The following is an 18,603-nucleotide window of genomic DNA, read 5'->3' on the forward strand; positions in this document are numbered from 1 at the left end:
ACTGCTGCAGAGTCTAGCCATGGCGACGCCAATGCTTCTTCCGAGGGGTGTTACAGTTGAAACCAGAAGTTTACATACACTATATAAAAAGACACATATGCATGTTTTTCTCAATATCTGACATGAAATCAGAATAAACCTTTCCAATTTTAGGTCAATTAGGATTACAATAATTTTTAATATTTGCCAAATGCCAGAATAATGAGTGCAATGCACGCGCTCGGACTGAGCGTGATTAGTGAGTCCACTGTGCCATGAACCAGAGAGTGCCTGGAGGGGCGTAACTAAGTATCTGCCCGATCCGACCAAGGTCGCACGATGGCATACGACGCCAGTGCACCAGAGAGGAACCGAGTAGAGGGACCAGGTGCCACTCCAGGTCAGACCCCGGACACAGCTGTTGACCCACACCGGGGAATACAGGAACAGGTAGGCTAGAGCGCAGGCTGGGTAGGGTCCAGTACAGACTGGGAGACTGGTTCAGAGCCGCAGATGCGGTAATCAAGCAGAGCAAAGTGAAACCGCAGACGCGGTAGACAAGGCTGAGCAGAGCGAAACCGCAGACGCGGTAGACAAGGCCGAGCAGAGCAAAACCGCAGACGCGGTGGACAGGGCTGAACAGAGCAAAACAGCAGACGCTGTGGACAAGGCTGAGCAGAGCGAAACCACAGCCGAGGTAGACAAGGCTGAGCAGAGCGAAACCGCAGATGCGGTAGACAAGGCTGAGCAGAGTGAAACCGCAGACGCGGTAGACAAGGCTGAGCAGAGCGAAACCGCAGACGCGGTAGACAAGGCTGAGCAGAGCGAAACCGCAGACGCGGTAGACAAGGCTGAGCAGAGCGAAACCGCAGATGCGGTAGACAAGGCTGAGCAGAGCGAAACCGCAGACGCGGTAGACAAGGCTGAGCAGAGCGAAACCGCAGATGCGGTAGACAAGGCTGAGCAGAGCGAAACCGCAGACGCGGTAGACAAGGCTGAGCAGAGCTAAACCGCAGACGCGGTAGACAAGGCTGAGCGGGCAGGAACCGCCGAAGCGGTAAGTAAGACAGGACAGAGATAAATCGCCGAAGCGGTAAACAAAGACAAAGCAAAGGGGACAGGGCTCTGTTCACACGGAACAGACTGGAAAAGAAAGGCAGAACCAGATACACACAAGGTACTTGCAAAGAAGTAGCGAAAGGACTCCAACTCACAAACGGAAGTACAATGACAACGAGTAGAAGTTAGGTGCAGGTTCAGACTCTACAGAAAAAGGGAGCAAACGGACATAAAGACAAAACAGATAAGAAGCTAGGAGACAGTTCAGACAAGAACAGTTACTGCAACAAAATGCAAGAACGAGCCTAGGTAAAGCCAAGTGCTGGTTTAGACACTGCAGAAAAAGGGAGCAAACGGACATAAAGACAAAACAGGTAAGAAGCTAGAAGACAGTTCAGACAAGAACAGTTACTGAAGCGAGATACAGGAGCGAGTCTGGGTATGCGGCCCCCCGAGGGTGGGACAAACAGGCTAAGAGCTAGTTCACACGGGCCTGGAATTACAGCCTCCAGGAAAGGCAGAAAGACAGCTGGCTAGAGTGCACAGACAGGACACAGTTCAGACATGGGAACTGATATCGCAAGGCAGGAAACATAGACAGGACCTGGCACATTAGTGACTAGAAGCCAACTGACAGAACAAGATGCTCAGGCAAGGATTCCAAGGAGGAGCTGGTTTAAATACCAGGTAACAGACAGCAATAGGCTGAGGACGCATTAGGGGTGTGTCTGCAGCAGCTACAAGAAACAGGAAGTTCGGCAGGTGTCGCCCTAAGCAGCCAGAGCAGAGCAAAGCAGACAGTATGGAAAGAAGCCAGAGTGGCAGTCTGGACTGGAAATCAAGTGCGCGCTCTTGCACAGTGGGAGATGGACCACTATGCAAGGACGCCACCAGGTATGTTACAATGAGAGAGAATGTTTTAAGCCATTTTTATTACTTACTGCAAAGTCGGAAGTTTACATACACATAACTTAATTTTTCACAGTTTCACATCTCATTTTTGTGAGTTTATCCCAGGAAATTTTTGATTCATGGAGAAATTACTCTCTGCGAATGTAATGTCCCTTATCATGCTCTGGGGTCTCTCCAAACCACAAAGCATAATAAACACAATATGTAAAAAATAGAAAAAATTGTTATACTCACCCTACGCTCACCTCTCAGGCCTCTCTGCTACTGACCGCCACCCATCTAGACCTCACCACATCTTTTGACCCCCCGGCGCTCGCATTGGAATCTTTGGTCCTCTCGCACTGTACCGGACTTCTTCCAGGCATCATAGTACTTGGGAGGGTTCTGCACAGGTGCACGGGAGGGTAACAGCATACGTTGTGATGCCGTTGACCTCCTGCATACCTCCATAGGAACCTCCCAGACGCGGAAGCGAATTACAAAAAATCTGCAGTTTGGGAAATACACATTTTTGTAAAATTCAAGTAGAATTCAATTCCACTTGAATTTATTTGCTCATCTCTACTTATCACATTATTCAATTATTGACTTTCATTAATATCCTCTTCCTTATACACTTATTCATAATCCACATTTTGTTAAAGGTTGTTTTTCCCCACATTATGCTCTCACATTATTTACCTGGTCTCTGCCCTTTTTAAACATGGCTGTTGGAGATGCTGTGTGTCATTCTAAACATACATGGTTTCCTATCTCTGACTTGGCTTAGCTTGCACCAAGATCTCGTCGCAGTTCAGTGACGTTGGCGTCTTGGCTGCGTTGGAGCAGCATCCCCCACAATCCCTCGGAGCAGTGTCTCCGCTGCCTCAATGCTATTTAGGGACTCGTCTTCCTCTTCCCATCACAGTCTCAGAGGAAGCTGCCGCAAAACGCGTGCTAGAGTGGGTGCCGGAGGGACAACAGTTGCTTATCATATTGTCTGGTCTGTATCTAATATGATTGGGATGTATCTGATCCCATTTTTCCTCATTCATGATCTCTAATATCTTTTTACATGCCCATATCAAGTTAACACAGTTTATTTATTTTTTTACTTATTGATTTATCTTGTATAGTGCAACATTTACCCTTTTTATCTGAAATTTATATCAATCTATATCAAATCAGTTTTTTTAATGGTGTTCTTTGTGTCTAATAAAGTGTTTAATTTTATTTGTATGTTTTCATTATCATTAAATTTAATTTTTGCACTTAAGGAATATTATTTTTGTTATATATAATTTGTGCAGTATCCAGTGGCATTTACATTTCTAATATTCAGTACTGATTGGTTCTTCCTTTTCAATTAAGTTCTAAAAAAAGAAAATCCCCAGAAATCAACTAATTGTGCAATAGCCCCCTAATGCAAAAAAAAAGAAAAATGCCTCAACACTAAAATCATGATTAAACCATATGTCCATTCATGCAGTTATTATGCCATATTTAGCTAGTGGTTTTTTTTAAGAGACAGTTCTAGAAAATGTTCTGGATTGGGTTCATGCAATAGTGGATTGACTAGATACAACGTGAAGTTTTGTCAAGTTTTCATACTCTAAAATGTTATGTTTATTATTATGCAAAAGAAAAGAAAGGAAGGTAAATTTGTGACTGTGGCAGCTTTCTCTGCTGCATCTATAGCAGAGCTCAGTTGTTGATCTCTGTATAACCTCGACCACACCACAGCTTTCTGTGTACGTTGTGTAGTCACAGAGCTGCTAATCAGTGCTGGAGGTGTGGTTGGATTGGATGTATGAGACCAGTTTTCCTGTAGTGATAATTTCCTGCTGATAAAACACTGATTGTAGTGAAACAGAAAAATACAGCCCAGTAAGTGACACATCCCTGTAATCGGGATCTCTGCTCCTACATTGTGGTTCTCTCAGATTACATAGCAAAACCTGGTGACAGGTTCCCTTTAATTACTTTTGCAGCTCATGCACTGTTTTAAGTATTTCTTTTGAAAGCTCTGCAGGGCTCTTGTTACCTTTATTGATGCAGTATAATTTTTTGTTTATTTTAAAGTACCCATAGACCTAAAATACTTTGTAGTAATGTAATATAACAATAGGACTGTTACGATATATGCACGGAGACTGGTCCATAATTACCAATCATTTTCTATAAACCTCACATGCCCTAAAATTAAAGTTGTAGTCTGCCTATAGCAGGTATATCCCAGGAAGCAATAAATATTGCATGTGTATCAGTAATCCATTTGCACAAAGCTTTTCTACTGTTAACAATATGAAATAATTGCTTTTATCTCACACTTCTGCACAACAAAAGATTTGGATGACTCATTTACTGAGTGCATTGGGAGTACAGAACTGTGCTACAATTGCTTGGAGAAAAGATGCATTGACAATTGGTTGCAATGATTCCCCATCTATTTATTTTTTATAAGAGTATTACGCTAAAACCATTATCAAGTATTCCCACAGTAACACAGCCAAACTTGTAATAGAGAGTAATTGACTAAAGGGAGGATATTACATTAAAAACTGCATGCTGATTATACAACCAGTCTTTTCTAAATGTAGACAAATCAAGTTCCTAATATGTTGACCGAATTCATTTTTCTTGATGGCAAAATATGAGTTCACTTTTTTTTCATTGTTTGTACAAATACTGAAAAGGCGTACACCTATGAAAGTATATGTATATATACTGTCAGGGGTGGATTAAGAGTAGAAAGGGCCCCGGGCAGTTTAGAAGGCGCGGCCCCCCCCCCCCCACCTGATTTATCACGTGACATGTCACATGATCCCCTGTGATAGATCATGTGATAGTTCACGGGAAATTAATTTGGCACAATATTAATTGTGCTGCCCCATCTGAGAGCAGCACAATATAGGGGCAGATACCCTGATTCCAGCGATGTGTAACTTTTTCAGCTGCTTGTTGTCATTTTGGGAAAATCACCGTTTTATCTGCTGCAGATCTAGCAGCTCTCTGAATGCTGCTCTCTGTATAGCCCTGCCCACACCACTTATTGGCAGCTTTCTGCCCATGCTCAGTGTACACAGAAATCTACTGATCAGTGATGGGGGTGGGGTCCTACAGAACTTACTAGTCATCTAGTGATAATTACCTTCTGACAAATCAATGATTTTATCAAAACAACACTAAGCAGCCCAGTAAGTGACACATTACTGGAATCAGTGCCTCTAACCCTACATTATGCTGCTCTCAGATTAGGTGGCAAAAACCTGATGACAGATTCCCTTTAAAGGAGCTGTAAACACAAAAAAGTTTGTATTAAAAAAAATACAAGCCATTTGTGAAATTAACTTTTTTTCATTGTTAATTCACATTAGACTGTATCTTCAACACTTTTGTCAGCAGGTCTTATTACAGACTCTGAATAGGGCAGCTCTCTCCCTCTCCCTCAGCAGAAAGTCACAGCATGGTTAAAAAACGGGATCTTTTATGATTTTCTCATAATAAATAAAAAAGGACATGCAAGTCCTCCAAACTATTTTCCGTTTCTGTATAGGGGAGGTCCTAAATCTTTCTTGTTCTTTAGTTGATCACATGTCAAAAAGGCAAAGCATTTACTATGAACTCGCCTAAAAAAATATACACTTGGAGAGTAATATTGTAGCACCCTGAGGACTCGGCTGCAACAGGGGTATTGCACCTCAAGCCAGAGGTGTAGTATTCCACTCCCGGGTAAGGATGGAGTGTGGAACTGAGCTCAGTTAGCTGCATACACTACATACATCCCATTTCCGGGGGACAGAACGGCGGTACTCCCACGAGTTTATGTGCACGTACGACTGCGTCTGTCCCTGGCTGGAGTGGGAGGGGGGGTGGAACATCCCAGTAGTGTAGGGGCAGATAGGGGGAGCAGTCTGGGTAAGGCTAGGAGCTCATTGGGTGCTGGTCACCTGAGCTCACACATAGAGGGAGTATAAAAGGTGGGCACCATCTTAGAATAGGGTCCTTGAGTAAGAGGAGGAGAAGAGCAGAGGAGCTCAGCCAGAAGGGCTGACAGGGAGCTGTGGCTCCGGCTGGGCCCAGCTCCAGAGTAAGGCCTGCTGAGAGAGAGAGAGAGGAGTCAGAAGGACCCAGAGAGGAAAGAAGAAAGAACCCCAAGACCCCAGAATACAGACAGAAGGGTGAAGGGTTGGCGGACCAGGGTACCGGAACCCAAGCTGGCAGAGGCCAAAGCACACCTTAGCCAGGAACCGGAGGTCGTGGTCAGGATCTGCCACGACCCTCACCAAATCCACTAGAAAGGCACACCAAGCATAGGGTCAGGGAACCCAGAAGAGGTGCAACCAACAAGAGACCTGAGGGAGCCGGACATAAGTGGATCCCTGGTGGGAACGGCCAGTAGAAAGGGAAAGTCAGAAAGGAGCTCAGGACCACGCTCCAGAATTGCTTGGGGGTTGGCCGAGTCCAGGACCTGGTGGACGCAGCACGGCTCGGGTGGTCACTCAAGGCCAGAGTGACCAACAGAACATCAGTAAGTAAAAACCCTGAACTGCACCTCCCGACTCAGAGTCTCCTTTCTACACCACAACAACCCCCATCATCCACACCTGCTGCCCTGAGGCCATACCCCTCCCGTTGGGGGTTATACCATCACTGCTGCACATACACCACCGGCCTCAGCGGACTGCTCTGCAGCGGCGGCTTCAAAGCCGCACTCAACGGGTGGCGTAGTCGACAATCAAAGTAACATCTACTGCCATAGACTGCCACTTAGTTTGACACCCTGGGCACGGGCCGGGTCACCGCCACAAGGACTACTACCCCCATCGAGATCCGGCTCCGGGTATCCCCTACAGCACTGGCCCAGGGGGCGCGTCAACTTTTGGCGTAGTCGGCAGGATTTCGTGCCCGCAACAACCGGGTACTGCGTGCCTGAAGAAAAAATCGCATTTACCTCAAAACGAAGTCTCCCGCCAATTCCAGAGGGTCCCCGCCATCGGACGCCATCTCGGATCGTTTGCCCGCCATCTGCAGTCTTTTCCCGCCATCCACGGAGTTTCCCGCCACTGGGAGATGATTCCCGCCATTTTGAGAAGATTTCCCGCCTTGGAAGAGCAGACGCCATTATGGGCGTGCCAGAGGGTGGCAAGAGGCCACCTCCCATCGTGGGCCAGGTCAAGGAATGGCGCCAAAAGCGGAAACCGCCCCCAGTAACAGAGACTGTGATGATAGAAGTGTCCATCAGCGTGAGGGAACTGCCCCTGGAACTGACAATCACAAAGTTGCCCCGGGACCACCCTCAATGTGGGCGGAGACAGAACAAAAGAGCGAAGATGGGTGCAGCCTGGGGGAGTCTGGAGAGAGCGCACCCGGAGATGAGAAGTCTGGAGAGGGGTCCAGAGAAGTCGCACCCGGAGATGGAGGGAGAGTCAGGCAGCACCGACTCTGTGGTCAGGAGCCTGCTGCAAGCGACAACCCCACTAGGCCTGGTGGAGATCCTGGCACAGCTCCCCCGAGACCGGGAGTGTGCGCAGACAGCGCTGGAGGGCCTCGCACGGAGGATGGCCCAGGTGCAGCGAGAAACGCTGGCGGAGTGGAGCAGAGAGATGGCCCAGCAGGCTGGAACCCGCCAGCGAAGCACGCCACCCGAGACGAGGAGACAGACCGCCTCTGAGGATGGTGCAGGAGGAGTGAAGGCCGGAGACGACGCCGAGGAGGGAGCTGGAGAGACGGAGGCAGGTAAAGGGGACGCTACTACCCCGAGCCGAGAAACCGCGTGCCTGCCCCAGCTTCCCGTCGCAGAGCCCGAAATTCCCCCTGCCATGCCCGTCGCTGCACCGTCACCGCTCCAGACTAGGCCTCAAACAGAAGCCGCGGCCGCGACCCCTGTGACGTCACGCGCCTCAAATCAGAGTGCGACCAAACAGGAAGCGCCACCGGCCTGGTCGCAAGGCCGAGTACCCCCGGGCGCCGCAGTACCAACAGCGCCCTCTACCTCCACTGAGCCACCGGCCTGGTCGCTGGGCCAAGTAACCCCGGGCGCCGCCGTCTTCACGGTGCCCTTTACATTCAGGGTGCCCCAGGCCTGGTCGCAAGGCCTGGTCAATCCGGGCGCCGCTTCCACCACCGCGCCCTCAACATCTAGAGTGCCGCACCTGGGTGAAGACTTGTTTGCCCAGCACACTTGCCCGGATGGGCAGCCCTTTATATGGCCACAGGAGTATTACCAACTTGAGCTCCAAAAGGAAAGGCCCCTGTGTGAGCCCCTGATTCCGGCTCCGAAGCCCGTCAAGAGGACCCCGCTCTCGTTGGAGGAGACACAGTTCGAGTGGGACCCCACTGGAGGAGATCTCATGGGGTTCACCCAAGAAACTCGGGCGGCCGCAGCTGAACGTGCGGAGTGCTGCCGGCAGCAATTAGAGGTCTTCGACCGGGAACGGAGAGAGAGGCGGGTCCGTGAGCAGCGGCTGCAGATACAAAGCGCAGAGCAGAAGAGCCGGACCAGGAGGAACCCCCGTGCAGCCCACGGTCCCCGTGCCACCGGGACTGTAATTAAATTCCAGTTGCAGCACGGTTGGGGCTTCATAAGAGATCACCACACCCCCGGCGACGTCTTCGTGACCAGGAGAGACGTCGAGTCCCACCTACCGGAGGGACATAGAGGTCGTGACCTATACGTAGGGGATGAGGTCACATTCACCCGGCACAAGTGTGCCAAAGGACCCTACGCCCTCCATGTACACCGGCTGACGGAGGAGGAGCTGCGGTGTGAGGAGGAGCAAGAGGACCCGGACGGGTCTGAAGCCTACTTGCGAGAAGGAGCAGGAGGACGCCGTCATTAGAGTACGGTATAGTGAAACTGTAAAATAGTTACCTGTCGGGGTACAAGAACTGCTGCCGTTTAAAATATGTTCCCCGTTGGGACAAGTGTAAACTGTTACCCGTATATCCCTTATTCCCACTGACCGAGGACTGAGAGCGGTCATCCTTTCCTAATATCTGGCCGAGGACTGAGGGCGGCCATTTCCCCTTGTATATAGTTGCGCTTTTTAAGGCGCCCCCTACTGGTTTTGTAGGAAAGCTGTTTTTCAAGAAGAGACTGTTGCACTTTACCCGGTCACAAGTTGCCCCGTGGCCGGAGGAACAAGAATATTTATTATGCTGCTGATAATGTTTATATGTTTTCTATGTTTATGTTTTATGAAAAAAATTGTATGTTTGTGGATGTTTTTTATTCTTTTACAGCCCGAGGACGTGCTGTGATTTACCAGGGGGGAATGTAGCACCCTGAGGACTCGGCTGCTACAGGGGTATTGCACCTCAAGCCAGAGGTGTAGTATTCCACTCCCGGGTAAGGATGGAGTGTGGAACTGAGCTCAGTTAGCTGCATACACTACATACATCCCATTTCCGGGGGACAGAACGACGGTACTCCCACCAGTTTATGTGCAGGTACGACTGCGTCTGTCCCTGGCTGGAGTGGGAGGGGGGGTGGAACATCCCAGTAGTGTAGGGGCAGATAGGGGGAGCAGTCTGGGTAAGGCTAGGAGCTCATTGGGTGCTGGTCACCTGAGCTCACACATAGAGGGAGTATAAAAGGTGGGCACCATCTTAGAATAGGGTCCTTGAGTAAGAGGAGGAGAAGAGCAGAGGAGCTCAGCCAGAAGGGCTGACAGGGAGCTGTGGCTCCGGCTGGGCCCAGCTCCAGAGTAAGGCCTGCTGAGAGAGAGAGAGAGGAGTCAGAAGGACCCAGAGAGGAAAGAAGAAAGAACCCCAAGACCCCAGAATACAGACAGAAGGGTGAAGGGTTGGCGGACCAGGGTACCGGAACCCAAGCTGGCAGAGGCCAAAGCACACCTTAGCCAGGAACCGGAGGTCGTGGTCAGGATCTGCCACGACCCTCACCAAATCCACTAGAAAGGCACACCAAGCATAGGGTCAGGGAACCCAGAAGAGGTGCAACCAACAAGAGACCCGAGGGAGCCGGACATAAGTGGATCCCTGGTGGGAACGGCCAGTAGAAAGGGAAAGTCAGAAAGGAGCTCAGGACCACGCTCCAGAATTGCTTGGGGGTTGGCCGAGTCCAGGACCTGGTGGACGCAGCACGGCTCGGGTGGTCACTCAAGGCCAGAGTGACCAACAGAACATCAGTAAGTAAAAACCCTGAACTGCACCTCCCGACTCAGAGTCTCCTTTCTACACCACAACAACCCCCATCATCCACACCTGCTGCCTTGAGGCCATACCCCTCCCGTTGGGGGTTATACCATCACTGCTGCACATACACCACCGGCCTCAGCGGACTGCTCTGCAGCGGCGGCTTCAAAGCCGCACTCAACGGGTGGCGTAGTCGACAATCAAAGTAACATCTACTGCCATAGACTGCCACTTAGTTTGACACCCTGGGCACGGGCCGGGTCACCGCCACAAGGACTACTACCCCCATCGAGATCCAGCTCCGGGTATCCCCTACAGCACTGGCCCAGGGGGCGCGTCAATATCATCATCTGCATGTAAATATTCCTTGACTCTAAGGGCTCGCTCACACTGTCGTATAACACGGCCGAATGCTATGTGATGTTTTATCGGATAGGACTCGGTCCTATGTTATACTATGGGACAGTGCAGATCTGCGATTATTGGCATGAGAAAATAATCTCATTCGATATTCGGACCATGTGCACCCATAAAAGTCTACGGGTGCACGTAAAACATTGGACTGCACTCGGATGTCATCCAAGTGCAGTCCGATGACCACTCACAGAGACTATGGAGAAGATGGAGAAATTAAGTTCTCCATCTTCTCCATATCTGTGCTGCGAGAGAATCGGATCACACTCAGTTGAAGCTCTGACAGAGTTTGAGCCGAGTGTCATTAGCATAATTGGCCCTATTCTCTTGCATGAGAGAATATATGGCTTAGTGAGTGGACCCTAAAACTGAATAGTAGTGACGGACAGGCACCTCACAAGCGGGATCCATGTAGCTCTCAGATGTCATGTAGGTAGGGCTTCATTCCATGGGGTAGGGCTTAATTTCAAGGTATATAAAAAAAATGGACTTCAAATAAAAATTAAATGAACACAAAAAGCACTAATTGAATTATTTTTTTCGTATTTATGTTTGCAGCCCCTTTAAAAACCCTTTAAGGACCAAGGCACATATATGTCCCATAGTTTTAAACTGGAAAAAAATTTGATTGAATAAAATTTAAGGTCCTCCAAGGTTTAAGTAGGTCATAAATTCATATGAATACTTGCTCATACAATTGCACATGCCAAAAGATGAAGAAGAACAGAATCAAAAATATGACATTAAGTGGAGCACTTACAGGTATTCAAGGTGAAAGAGACTAGCGAAGGCATCGTCTCGAATGACAGTAAATGAGTTAGAATTCAGCAAGCTGAAAATGAGGACAGCAGGTTAGAAGCGAACCAGACTTTATGGTGCTCAGAATTAGTCAAGCAGAATTTATTGACTGCTGTTGCAAAGCACTGAGACTCCCGCAGTGTATAGATGGCGCCGTGCGGCCTCCCGCTGTGTATAGATGGCGCCGTGCGGCCTCCCGCTGTGTATAGATGGCGCCGTATAGATGGCTACGTGCGGCCTCCTGCTGAGTATACGTGTATAGATGGCTACGTGCGGCCTCCTGCTGAGTATAGATGCCGCACGGCGCTCCCCCCAGAGACAGCAGGAGGCCGCACAGCGCCATCTATACTCAGCGGGAGGCCGCACGTAGCCATCTATACACAGCAGGAGGCCACACGGCGACATCTATACTCAGCGGGGGGCCGCACGTAGCCATCTATACACAGCGGGGGGCGCAAGTAGCCATCTATACACAGCGGGGGCCGCACAGCGCCGTCTATACACAGCGGGGGGCCGCACGTAGCCATCTATACACAGCGGGGGGCGCAAGTAGCCATCTATACACAGCGGGGGGCCGCACGGCGCCGTCTATACACAGCGGGGGCCGCACGGCGCCGTCTATACACAGCGGGGGGCCGCACGTAGCCATCTATACACAGCGGGGGGGCCGCACGTAGCCATCTATACACAGCGGGGGGCCGCACGTAGCCATCTATACACAGCGGGAGGCCGCACGGCGCCCCCCCCAGAGACATCAGGAGGCCGCATGGCGCCAACTATTTTCAGCAGGAGGCCGCATGCAGTCATACACACACACAAACATATACAGACACGCATAAACACATTTGAAACACAAAAATACATACAAACAGACATCACACAATGACATCTGCCCACACACACAAACAGACAGACATCACACACACACACCTGCCCACACACACACACACCTGCCCACACACACATCTGTGTGTGTGTATGTATAGTGTGTGTGTGTGTATAATGTGTGTGTATGTATAATGTGTATGTATAGTGTGTGTGTGTGTATAATGTGTGTGTATGTATAGTGTGTGTGTATGTATAGTGTGTATAATGTGTGTGTATGTATAGTGTGTGTGTGTATGTATAGTGTGTGTGTGTGTATGTATAGTGTGTGTGTGTGTGTATTTTTTTTTTAAGTTAAAGCAAGTAAAATGCATGTGGCATCAATATCAAGACTCCAGATATAAGGGCCTATTCTCAATGAATTTTGCAATGCATTCATCTCCTCTTTCCAGGCTTCTATCTAAATCCCTGAAAAATGGCATTCAGATGTGCCTTGACATAGCCATTGATTTGAACAAAGGCAAACCGAGGCTAAAGTCTGAATCTTTAGGCTCCATTTGCTCTGCTTTCAGATGTCTCATTTCAGACAGCACAATCCTGAATTTCAGGGATTCAGTTGTAAGCCTTGTATAAAGACCTGAATGCAGCGCTGAATGTAGTGTGAATAGGTCCTTACATCCTACACCACCTCAGGGGATTGTTGTTATGGAGTATTGCCCCTGGGTGGCCGCAGTTATGACCACCACCAGGGCTCGCGGTCACCCACCCTAGCTTTGGTATTCTGGGGAGCTGGTATAATGAATATCTGAGAAGAGCCCTAGAGAAGCAAGAACATTGGACAACCAAGAGGTGGTGGCCTCAAGTCAGGTGTAGTGTTCAACAGGGCAAGACTTTCTAACCTGCCCACACACACACACACACACACACCTGCCCACACACACACACACACACACACACACACATATACACACACACATGCCCACTGTAACATACCTGGCGGCGTCCATGCATGGTGGTCCATCTCCCACTGTGCAAGAGGGCGCACTTGATCTCCTGTCCAGAATGTCTCTCTGGCTTCCCTCCATGCTGTCTGTTTGTGTCTGTTTCTGCTGCTTAAGGGCGGCGCCCGATCACTTCCTGCCTTTTGTACCTGCTGTGGGTCACACCCCTTGTGCGTCCTCAGCCTATTGCTGTCTGTCACTTGGTATATAGCTCAGCAGCTCCCTTCTATCCCTGCCTGAGCATAGTGTTTCCTTCAGTGTGTGCTTGCACTCTGAAGGTGCCAGGTCCCGTCTCTTGTCTCCTGCTTTTTGTATCAGTTCCCGTGTCTGAACTGAGTCCTGTATGTCTCCTGCCTTGCGGTATCAGCTCCCGTGTCTGAACTGAGTCCTTTCTGTGTTCTCTTGTCTGTCCTGTCTGAACACGCTCCTAGCCTGTTCCTCCTGCCTTCTAGGGGCCGATTACCTAGACCCGTTCCTGTATCTTGTCTGACCTGTCTGAACTCGCTCCTAGCCTGTTCCTCCTGCCTTCTAGGGGCCGATTACCTAGACCCGTTCCTGTATCTTGTCTGACCTGTCTGAACTCGCTCCTAGCCTGTTCCTCTCGCCTTCTAGTGGCCGATTTCCTAGACCCGCTCCTGTGTCTGGTCTGTCCTGTCTGAACACGCTCCTTGCCTGTTCGTTCCGCCTCTCTGGGGGCCGTATTCCCAGACCCGCTCCTGTATCCCTCTGCAGTGTCGGTCTCCTCCGTACACTCAGTTCCAGTCTGAACTCTCTCCTGTCCTTTACCTGTTTTGCCTCTATGTCCGTTCCCTTCCTTTTTCTGCAGAGTCTGAACTCGTACCTAACTCCTGCTTGTTGTCTCTGCAAGTACTGTGTGAGTATCTGGCTCTGTCTTTCCCTTCCTGTCTGTTCCGTGTGAACAGAGCCCTGTCCTCCCTGCTCAGCCTTGTCTGCACTCTAGCTGTGCTTGCCTGTAACCCTCTGCCTGTATTGTTCCTGAGTCCCGGTGTGTACTGGGTCCTATCCCGCCTGTGTTCCTACCTGCTAGTGCCTCCCTGTCTGCACTCTAGCTGTGCTTGCCTTTACCCCCCTGCCTGCATACCCGCCTGCCTGCATACCAGTCGTGCCTGCCTATACCCACCAGTCTGTGTGCCAGCCTACCAGCCTGTTCCTGTATTCCCCTGTGTGGGTCAACAGCCGTGTCCGGGGTCTGTCCTGGAGTAGCACCTGGTCCCTCTGCTCGGTTCCTCCTTGGTGCACTGGCGTCGTATGCCGTCGTGCGACCCTGGTCGGATCGGGTGAATACTTAGTCACGCCCCTCCAGGCATTCACTCTCCGGCACGGTCCAGTGGAATCACTACCAATCACACGCACACGCCGCTTAGCCCGGGCGTGTGCATAACAGCATGCTCAGGCCATGGTTCCCGTTGAGCCCCACGGCCTTCGCTCTTTGAGAAGTTTTTCCAGCGAATACATGCATTAAAATAAATAAATAAATTTTTTTCCCCCTTTAGCTGAGTTCCAGGCGAATTACGCACCCGTCCAGATGGATCTATCAGCTCTCGTTCCTGCGGATCCGCCACGTTACTATGGGGATCCAAGACAGTGTCGTGCATTTGTGGAGCAATGCATGCTACACTTTAAGGCCTACCCTCTCTATTTTCCTTCCGATTGGGCTAAAGTGGCCTTTATGATTGACTACCTAGCGGGTGATGCCTTGAAATGGGTCACCCCCCTATGGGAAGCATGGGATCCTGTCATCCTTGACCTGCAGGCCTTCCTGGTGGCCTTTCGTATGGTCTTCGAGGACCCTAACTCTGAAGCCCCTGCTGAAGCTTCACTTCCCAATATCCCGGAGCAGCCCCGACGGGTAATGTGTGTGGGTAGCGCAATAGTCCTCCAGCCCAATGAGACTACTGCCCACCCAGAATCCTCACAGGGTGACTACGCTTTCCGGAATACTTCTCTCAACCTCAAGAGGCAGTCCAGACGTGCTAGACTTAGAGGCAAGCCGTCACGCCAGGGTCTGTCCTCCCTGAGACCTCCTGACCCCAACCTTGAAGTCCCTACTGAAGCTTCATCTCCCTGTATCCCGGAGAAACCCCAATGGGTAATGTGCGTGGGTAGTGCACCAGTTCTCCTGGCCGAAGAGACTTCTGCCCATCCAGACTCCACACAGGAGAACTTCCTGCACCCGGCATCAGATGCTTCTTTCTCTTTAACCGGTGTGCATGTCCAAGGATGCTCCAAAGCTGTGGTTACCTCAGAGTCTGTGCACCTCTACTACCTGGCGGAGGATCCCCTGTTGCCTCCTGAACCCTCCGGGATACCACTCAATGACAAATGGAGAGAGACTTCTCTACACCCGGTACTCAATACTTTGTCCGCTTCGTCCTGTGAGCCTGACAATGGGTACCCCAAAGTGGTAGTTACCTCCGAGTCTCTACACCCCTCCGACCAGGCGGAGGATCTCCAGTTGTCTCCTGAACCCTTCGGGGTGCTACCTGGTAGCGAAAGGACAGAGACTCTCCTATACTCTGTACCTGATACCTCGCTCGCTTCGTCCAGTGAGTCCAACCTAGTGTACTCCGAAGCAGAGGTTACTCCTGAGTCTCTACACCCCTCCGACCAGGCGGAGGACCTCCAGTTGTGTTCAGAATCCTTCGGGGTGCCACCTGGTGGTGAATGGACAGAGACTTTCCTATATCCTGGATCTGATACCTCGCTTGCTTCGTCCAGTGAGTCCGACCTAGTGTACTCTGAAGCAGAGGTTACCCGTGAGTCTCTACACCCCTCTGACCAGGCGGAGGACCGCCAGCTGTCTCCAGAACCCTTCGGGGTGCCACCTGGTGGTGAATGGACAGAGACTTTCCTATACTCGGTACCCGATACCTCGCCTGCTTCCTCCAGTGAGTCCGACCTAGTGTACTCTGAAGCAGAGGTTACCCGTGAGTCTCTACACCCCTCTGACCAGGCGGAGGACCGCCAGCTGTCTCCAGAACCCTTCGGGGTGCCACCTGGTGGTGAATGGACAGAGACTTTCCTATACTCGGTACCCGATACCTCGCCTGCTTCCTCCAGTGAGTCCGACCTAGTGTACTCTGAAGCAGTTGTTTTCTCTGAGCCTCTGCGCTCTTCTGACCCGGCGGAGGACCTCCAGTTGTTTCCTGAATCCTCCGGGATACCACCAGATAACAAAGAGACAGTGACTTTTCCTCATTATGTACCTGATAACCCATCTATTTCTTCCTGTGAGCTTGACAAGATGTACCTCGAAGCAGAGATTACCCTTAAGTCTCTGTCCCCCTCCAACCCAGTGAACGACTGGCCCTCGAATTCCCTGCGGAAGATTCTGGCAGGCCTGAAGAAGAGGGGGCGTAAGGGGGGAGGTACTGTAACATACCTGGCGGCGTCCTTGCATGGTGGTCCATCTCCCACTGTGCAAGAGGGCGCACTTGATCTCCTGTCCAGAATGTCTCTCTGGCTTCCCTCCATGCTGTCTGTTTGTGTCTGTTTCTGCTGCTTAAGGGCGGCGCCCGATCACTTCCTGCCTTTTGTACCTGCTGTGGGTCACACCCCTTGTGCGTCCTCAGCCTATTGCTGTCTGTCACTTGGTATATAGCTCAGCAGCTCCCTTCTATCCCTGCCTGAGCATAGTGTTTCCTTCAGTGTGTGCTTGCACTCTGAAGGTGCCAGGTCCCGTCTCTTGTCTCCTGCTTTTTGTATCAGTTCCCGTGTCTGAACTGAGTCCTGTATGTCTCCTGCCTTGCGGTATCAGCTCCCGTGTCTGAACTGAGTCCTTTCTGTGTTCTCTTGTCTGTCCTGTCTGAACACGCTCCTAGCCTGTTCCTCCTGCCTTCTAGGGGCCGATTACCTAGACCCGTTCCTGTATCTTGTCTGACCTGTCTGAACTCGCTCCTAGCCTGTTCCTCCTGCCTTCTAGGGGCCGATTACCTAGACCCGTTCCTGTATCTTGTCTGACCTGTCTGAACTCGCTCCTAGCCTGTTCCTCTCGCCTTCTAGTGGCCGATTTCCTAGACCCGCTCCTGTGTCTGGTCTGTCCTGTCTGAACACGCTCCTTGCCTGTTCGTTCCGCCTCTCTGGGGGCCGTATTCCCAGACCCGCTCCTGTATCCCTCTGCAGTGTCGGTCTCCTCCGTACACTCAGTTCCAGTCTGAACTCTCTCCTGTCCTTTACCTGTTTTGCCTCTATGTCCGTTCCCTTCCTTTTTCTGCAGAGTCTGAACTCGTACCTAACTCCTGCTTGTTGTCTCTGCAAGTACTGTGTGAGTATCTGGCTCTGTCTTTCCCTTCCTGTCTGTTCCGTGTGAACAGAGCCCTGTCCTCCCTGCTCAGCCTTGTCTGCACTCTAGCTGTGCTTGCCTGTAACCCTCTGCCTGTATTGTTCCTGAGTCCCGGTGTGTACTGGGTCCTATCCCGCCTGTGTTCCTACCTGCTAGTGCCTCCCTGTCTGCACTCTAGCTGTGCTTGCTTTTACCCCCCTGCCTGCATACCCGCCTGCCTGCATACCAGTCGTGCCTGCCTATACCCACCAGTCTGTGTGCCAGCCTACCAGCCTGTTCCTGTATTCCCCTGTGTGGGTCAACAGCCGTGTCCGGGGTCTGTCCTGGAGTAGCACCTGGTCCCTCTGCTCGGTTCCTCCTTGGTGCACTGGCGTCGTATGCCGTCGTGCGACCCTGGTCGGATCGGGTGAATACTTAGTCACGCCCCTCCAGGCATTCACTCTCCGGCACGGTCCAGTGGAATCACTACCAATCACACGCACACGCCGCTTAGCCCGGGCGTGTGCATAACACCCACACACACACCTGCCCACAAACACACACACACACACCTGCCCACACACACACACACCTGCCCACACACACACACACATACCTGCCCACACAGACACCTGCCCACAAACACACACACACCTGCCCACACACACACCTGCCCACACACACACCTGCCCACACACACACACCTGCCCACACACACACACACCTGCCCACACACACACATATACACACACATATACACACACACCTGCCCACACAGACACCTGCCCACAAACACACACACCTGCCCACACACACACTTGCCCACACACACACACACACACACACACATATACACACACATATACACACACACCTGCCCACACACACACACACCTGCCCACACATATACACACACACACATACACCTGCCCACAAACACACACATATACACACACACACCTGCCCACACACACACCTGCCCACACATACACCTGCCCACACACACACACCTGCCCACACACACACACCTGCCTACACACACACACACCTGCCCACACACACACACACCTGCCCAGACACACACATATACACACACATATACACACACACACCTGCCCACACAGACACCTGCCCACAAACACACACACACCTGCCCACACACACACTTGCCCACACACACACACACACATATACACA

Source organism: Phyllobates terribilis, unplaced genomic scaffold (genome assembly GCF_046119375.1).
Source record: "Phyllobates terribilis strain yellow unplaced genomic scaffold, ASM4611937v1 Scaffold_1__5_contigs__length_1240528914, whole genome shotgun sequence".
NCBI classification, from domain to species: Eukaryota; Metazoa; Chordata; class Amphibia; order Anura; family Dendrobatidae; genus Phyllobates; species Phyllobates terribilis.